Below are 7,639 nucleotides of genomic sequence, written 5' to 3'. Positions count from 1 at the left end.
GTCCAGGCCTCCACCAAGTACTTGCCCTATCGCCTGCTGTACGGACGGGAGCAGCTGACTGAGGTGAACAATGCAATTGTATATACAATTGTTGCATACAGTGCAGTCATCCAAATTTGTGATTGACTTCATGTGTTATTGTTTGTCTACTGCTATTTTTGAATAACACTTTCAGATCACTGAAACTCCACCTGATATGGTGGAAGTTATCAAACCAGATCAGAATGCCTTCTAGGACCACATTAGGCACAGAATGAGAAGGACGTGGAGGTTTTTGACCAGGTAAAAACTGTCTGCTGTTAATTTGTTTTCTGACCCTCCAATAGATATGTACATCAACAAGGTGCAGGAGAAACAGAAGGAGAGCTACTGGAGGATAATCAAGAAGGGGACCAAGTGCTTCAACATCCCGGCGAATCACTTGGTTTACACACACACACACACACATCAAAACAATGCCACCTCATACACAACACGAAAAAAAGTATGTGGACACCTGCTCGTCGAACATCTCCTTCCAAAATAATGGGCATTAATTTGGAGTTGCTACCCCTTTGGTGCTATAACAGCCTCCACTCTTCTGGAAAGGCTTTCCACTAGATGGAACATTGCTGCGTGGACTTGCTTCCATTTATTCAGCCACAAGAACATCAGTGAGGTCGGGCACTGATGTTGGGCGATTAGCTCTGGCTCGCAGTCGGCATTCCAATTCATCCCAAAGGTATTCGATGGGGTTGAGGTCAGAGCTCTGTGCAGGCCAGTCAAGTTCTTCCACACCGATCTCGACTTATCATTTCTGTCTGGACCTCGCTTTGTGAATGGGGGCAATGTCATGCTGAAACAGGAAAGGGCCTTCCCCAAACTGTTGCCACAAAGTTGGAAGTACAGAAAGTAATTATATGCTGTAGTGTTAAGATTTCCCTTCACTGGAACCTTAGGGGCCTAGCCCAAACCAGACCAATATTCCTCCTCCAGCAAACTTTACAGTTGGCACCATGCATTGGAGCAGGTAGCGTTCTCATCCGCCAAACTCAGATTCGTCCATCGGACTGCCAGATGATGAAGTGTGATTCATCACTCCAGAGAACGCATTTCCACTGCTCCAGAGTCCAATGGCGGCGAGTTTAACACCACTACAACCGATGCTTGGCGTTGCGCATGGTGATATTAGGCTTGTGTTCGGCTGCTCGGCCATGGAAACCCATTTCATGAAGATCACAACTAACAGTTAATGTGCTGACGTTGCTTCTAGAGGCGGTACTGGATGTTGCAACTGAGGACAGACCATTTTTACACACTACGTGCTTCAGCACTCACCGGTCCCATTCTGTGAGCTTGTGTTGCCTACCACTTCACTCCTGAGCCGTTGTTGCTCCTTGACGTTTCCACTTCATAAAACCAGCACTTACAGTTGACCGGGGCAGCTCTAGCAGGGTAGAAATATGATGAACTGACTTTTTGGAAAGGTGGCATCCAATTACAGTGCCACGTTGAAAGTCACTGAGCTCTTCAGTAAGGCCATTTTACTTCCAATGTTTGTCTATGGAGATTGCATGGCTGTGTGCTCGATTTTATACACCTGTCAGCAACGGGTGTGGCTGAAAGAGCCGACTCAACTGGCTGAAAGAGCCGAATCCACTCATTTGAGGGGGTGTCCACATGCTTTTGTATATATAGTCTATTTAGCTTACATTGATTAGACTCAATTGTTTTTGGTATCCTTTAGTTGGCACTGCATTAGACTAAGCATAGGTGATTTGATGATGTTGAAATGGTACTGGAATAGTGAAGGCAGCTCCTGTTTTCTTTCTTTGCAGTAACTCTCCGTGGTTTTAAATCAATAGTTGTTTAGTAATTGTTTGTTGCTTTCTGGTTTTGTGATGAAACAAAGAATTTATTCTGCCTCTTTGTCTTCCTTAGGCCTGTTCATCACGGTCGCGAGGAATTTGAACTAACAGGTTTTAGAGCAAACAACGCAATTATCACAACACAGGTTGTAATATGTATATATCTTTTTTAAATGTTTTGCTTGGCTTCCCCAGTGATTTTTCCCATGCACCGCTACTGATGGGACTGCCCAGCATTTTTATACATGACCCTAAGCATGTATTTGGATTGCTAAATTTGTGTTTTAATAGTTTGTTTTCAAATGGAAGAGAGAGAGAGAGACATCCACACCATGCATGTTGGACAGTGCAACCTAGAAAGAGCAGTGAAAGCGGACATGAGGCACATACCCTTGGATTCCAGTCACTTATATACCAAGTCGTTCCTCGGATGCATGTTTTCTTCCTAGGATCTAGGATTTTGCATTTTGTTCTGAAATAGCAGTCTGGTTTGAGTTTTTTCTATTGCTGGGGAGTTGTCTTGGAGCTTTGGAGGGTCGGACCGCGAGCCGAAACCCAAGGATCGTGCAGGGACAGGTCAGAGATGGTACAGAGTCTTCGTTTGACCGGGACAGCGCAGATCATGACGTGGTCTCACAGCACATGCACAGGCTGTATGAGAAATACAACAGAGAACTGAACCAACTCGTAGAGGGAAACACTGTCAGGAGTTTCAGAGCCAGCCAAGGTGAGTGTGGTTGTGGAAGGCCTATAGATGTCTATGATGAACATTGAGAAAAGGGAAATTCACACATCCAACATAATTGTTCAGATGCTGGACAGAAATATGTAGATAAATTAGTGTTGATGTGGTTCCTCAATTATTGAGATGCACATATGAGTGTTGGAGACATACTGTATATCTGTTCTCAGACAGAGTAAGAAACTTTTCTCGGGTGCTGTTGAGAATGGCACTGAGAGAAACGCAACTTGGTGGTGTCTTCTTCGTTTACAGAGAGATGGTGATGGTTGTTATTGTATAACAACCCAATGTTTTATTTTTTTCAATAACATCAATGTAGGCTACTGTCGCCCAACTCCCTCCCGTATTATTCTGTATGTAAATCCGAGACACTCATTTAGTGTGATATGTTTAGTTTGGTATGGTACTCATGGGTAACTAGCCCCCCCTAAGAACAATGTCTAATGGCTGACACAAAAAAAAGCAAAGTTTGGGGAAAAAATTGTATGTGGATGAAGGTCTTGCTTAGGCGAATAAACTATAAACATACTTTTTTTGTTATTCTTTTTTATTTTTTATCCCGGGTAACTGACCCCTCCCCCATGGGGTGCCAGTTACCCCGTTAGAAGATTATGGCATAGGGTTTCTTAAGTAAGTAATACTTACAAGCTAAGTTTAGTTGTCTTATTTCAATTGTTTTTATAAAATATGGGGGGAATTGATGTTGCACATGTCACCATTAATATCCACACTATGAAAAGATTTGATGTAAAGTCCCTCTTTTTAACTCACCTGCACATTCATTTTCTTTGTTCTTTCTTTGTTGTTCCTTTTCCATAAAATCAATTATGTATAATTGCACTAAATATTATTTGAATGATGCAATATTTTAAATCCCAGAAGTCTTTAAAATGAAAATAATTATTAAATGCTGTGTAAAATAGTTCAAAGGCTATGAAGTAACATTAACTGCAAAGCTATCAGTCACTAGGGGAAACATTTACAACTGCAATTAAGTTACGTTATCTTTTTAATGTATTTTACCTCAGATGATCTGGCAGTAAAGTTGCTAGCTAGCACTCCTAGCAGCTTATGCTAACTAGCTAGATGGCTATTATTTACTGGAGACTGATATCTCCCTCACTAACTTTAAGCATCAGCTATCGGAGCAGCATACTGATCGCTGCAGCTGTACACAGTTCATCTGTAAATAGCCATCCAATCTACCTACCTCATCCCCATATTGTTTTCATTTACGTTTTTGCACACCAGCATTTCTACTTGCACATCGTCATCTACACATCTATCACTCCAGTATTAATTTGCTAAATTTTTATTACTTCGCTACTATGCCCTATTTATTGCCTTACCTCCTCACGCCATTTGCATACACTGTATATAGACTTTTTCTATTGTGTTATTGACTGTACATTTGTTTATTCCATGTGTAACTCTGTGTTGTTGTTTGTGTCACACTGCTTTGCTTTATCTTGGCCAGGTCGCAGTTGTAAATGAGAACTTGTTCTCAACTGGCCTACCTGGTTAAATAAAGGTGAAATAAAAAATAAATAAAATAAAAAAACTGGTACTGAAGTTGCTAGCTAGAAAGTTAGCATAAACTACCACTAACTGGGTTTGTCATTGTTTAAATGACAGGAAACACACTTTCCTACTTGTATATTTAAAAAACAATTATAGATCTAACTTCATTGAAATATATTTACAACTATTTCAAAATGTCATTTAAAAAGAAAATTAACTTACTGCAAAATTGTTTTGTTGAAATATCTCCAAAAGTTGTGATTACACAGAGGACATTTTTTGTTGAGCAGTGGCAGCCAAAGTGAGTTGGGAAAATAATTAGGTGACATCTTGTGGTCTTAATCTGAAGTACAGGGTGGGGCCAGTTACCCCCTAATATCATATGTTTTCATTTGTGAATGTCCATCACCCATTTCGTATGATACATTACCAATTACAATTGGTATTATATGTTACGAATTTGCAAAACGTATGATATGTTGCGAATTCTAGCTAGGTGGCTAATGTTAGCTAACTGACTAACGTTAGTTAGGCTAGGAGTTAGGGGTTAATGTTAGGGTTAAGTTTAGGAGTTAGGAGGGTTAGGAGAAAGGTTAGCTAACATGCTCAGTAGTTGCAAAGCATCTAAAAAGTAGTAAGTAGTTGAAAGTTGCTAAAATGTTAAAGTTGTCAGTGATGAGATTCAAACTTACAACCTTTGCCTTGAGTAACCATCTGTCTTATATACCATACTAAACATAAAAATCATACTAGTTTGAATGCCCGGATTTACATGTAATATTAAAAGGCTAGTCTTTGAGACAAGGCTGCCTAAATAGGTAGGCTTGTTTTGGAACCATCTGCCAATGAGTGCTTTTTAGGACAGCACTCAGGGGCAGATCTGTCTGTGTGGTGTCAGCTGTAGTGTATAGCCCTGCTGCCGCAGAAGCGCAAAGAATGTGTTTAGGATTCGCCCCAAGTCAAGCGCGGTGCTGCCGGCTATGAAATCTATGCGGTAACTAGGAGACGGGAAACCAATAATGTGCCAAATCAAGGCCGCTCTATTTCCCTCAAGAGGCGACTGTATCCTGGGCTGGATTATGAAGCCTTAGCGCACAGTTGCGCTTCATTTATTTTTATATAGGACAAAACAGCCCGACATTTACTCAAAATTCTGTTCTAAAATAGCATATCATTATACATGTTGTGTTTTTCCTGCAGAAACCATGTACTCTAAGGAGAGATGTTAAGGGAGTTTTAACAACAAAAATATGTATATCTCTTTAGTCAATCCAAATCATCTCCCTCCTGACTTCCCCTCTTCAATACTATCCTATAAAAGCCAGAGCATGATGGGTTCCCTTTCCAGTGTATGGTTCCACTCAAGGTTTCTTCCCACTATAGGGAATCACTGTACCTCTGCCTACTCTTTCGGGGTTTAGGCCTGGGTCACTGTGAAACACACTCTCTGAAGTAACTGATTTCTCCCCCTGTAGACTCGTCTGACCAGAGGACGTTGTACCATCTGAACCTGACGTCTCTCCAGGACTTGGAGATCATCCTCTCTGCCACGTTCCACTTCCTGTTCGACCGGCAATCGCGGCCGACCGCCTGGTTCTGCAAACACTACAAAACCCTGGTGTGTTGATCTCTACGCCTCCACTCTGCTTCCTCCATCCACCTTCTCCTTCGCTCTGACCCCTCTGGGTCAGAGGTCAATCCAGGGTCTCATGGGTTGTTGCTAGGCAGTGTGACCTTTCACCCCCACCAGAGAGGGTCGTGGCAGATTAAAGACGTAACCACAGCGATAAAAGAGGCCAGGGAAAGGGAAGCCATTTTGTGTCGGTGGAGGTGGACTTTGGGCTGCAGTACCACAGAAAATCAGAGGACATACTGTTTGGGGCCAGCCTACCTTATTTGTTGGTGTATGCTGACGACCAGGAGTTTGGCACAGACTTTACAGAGGTATGATCCTGAGGCGGAGAAAGAGTCTCCTCACCGTTCTCTTCTTCACGCTAAATTGGGGTCAAAGGATCATGTGAGAAGGGAGGTACCATCCCTCCCATACTCCATCCAGAACAACGAACTGCCAGAAATGGAGTACAGGCCTAGTAGATCCATGAAAGAGGACTCGTTTGAAACTGCCTACCATGCCCTGAAACCCATCAAGCCCACACTTGAAGGGGGAAGAAGTGAAAGATGGAGAGAGGGATGGAGGGGGTCAATCGCCAGTCCTGAGCTTGGATGAGAGGACCACAAGAAAGCAGCGTTGGAGGTAGTAGGTCGCAAGACAACAGTGAGGGAAGGAGGGATGGAAAGAGTGATATAGGGAATGAAGGAGGAGGTAAGTCTTCGATGCTGTGTTTTGATGAGCCGACCTTGGATAAGGCAAAAAGGAAACAGTGGGGCTCGAAGCCCCAGGTTAGGAGCTGCTCTAGGAGGACACTCAGGGTAGACTTTGCAGACATTGGCTGGAGTGAGTGGGTCCTGGTGCCCAAAGCCTTCGATTGCTACTACTGCGCTGGCACCTGTGGAATCCCTGTTCCCAAGGTAAAGACTGTGACGAACCTGTGTCAAATCTGAAACTGGTTCAAATCTGGTCTTCCTCTGAACTAAAGCAGTCGTAATAAACATGGTCAATGTTAGAGAGCAGAACAAAGCTACGATAGGACAGAGAGGAATAACGTCACACTTATTTTAAGGTGAGCACAACAGCCGAGAATGTTTTTATTGTTTCCATCTTAGAACTGCTCCATTGCTCATAGTCTGATGTTATGTCTACAACACTTAGGAAATAGTATAATTCAGCATCATTACTGGCCATTGCAGACACACTTAAATGTACTTAATTGTACTACTGTATCATGTTTTCCAACTTGCACTTTATTAAATGAATGAACCATTGTGCTTCTAAATCATAGACTGCTTTTATCAAGACCACTTTTCCTTTTTTTAAATGCAGAGTAACCTTCATGTAATTTTTCCATTTTAATAATTATCGGCATTGCCAGTAAATGCTGTAACCTCTCTCCCTCTTTCTCTACTCCACCCACCCTTCCCTCTCTCTACTAGGTACTGCATCCCTCTAACCATGCTACCATCCAGAGTATAGTCTGTGCGGTTGGGATAGTTCCAGGGGTCCCAGAGCCCTGCTGTGTCCCAGAGAAGATGAGCCTCCTGGGGGTTCTCTACCAGGATGAAAGGGGTAATCTGGTGCTCAAGGTCTACCCCAGTATATCTCTGGAGAGCTGTGCCTGCAGATAGCTGCAGAAGTCAGAGGGGGAATAAGCCAGGCTAAACTGGATGGACTGAATTTAAAAGGACAAAAAAGGGAAGTAAAAAGGTGAGTTGAGGTGTCTTTCCGTCTGTTGGTCCTTTATATCCCTCAGGCTTTGACACTGAGAGAACGATAGTTGAGCATGATGAGGTGTTGAAGAGGCACATTATCTGCTGTTGGCAGCACCAGTCAAGTCCTCTGGTAGCAGCAGACACACCACCACAATATCCTTCATTTACATTTACATTTAAGTCATTTAGCAGACGCTCTTAT

General features: G+C 42.7%; 1 pseudogene; it reads left to right on the top strand.

Moving 5' to 3' along the window:
* Positions 1–328: 328 nt before the first annotated feature.
* LOC135565511 (growth/differentiation factor 10-like) lies at positions 329–7,353 on the top strand (annotated as a pseudogene).
* Positions 7,354–7,639: the final 286 nt, after the last annotated feature.

This window comes from Oncorhynchus nerka, linkage group LG28 (assembly GCF_034236695.1).
Source record: "Oncorhynchus nerka isolate Pitt River linkage group LG28, Oner_Uvic_2.0, whole genome shotgun sequence".
In the NCBI taxonomy this organism is placed as follows: Eukaryota; Metazoa; Chordata; class Actinopteri; order Salmoniformes; family Salmonidae; genus Oncorhynchus; species Oncorhynchus nerka.
The sequence above is the reverse complement of the archived record's forward strand: the minus strand, read 5'-3'. Positions and strand labels throughout refer to the sequence as shown.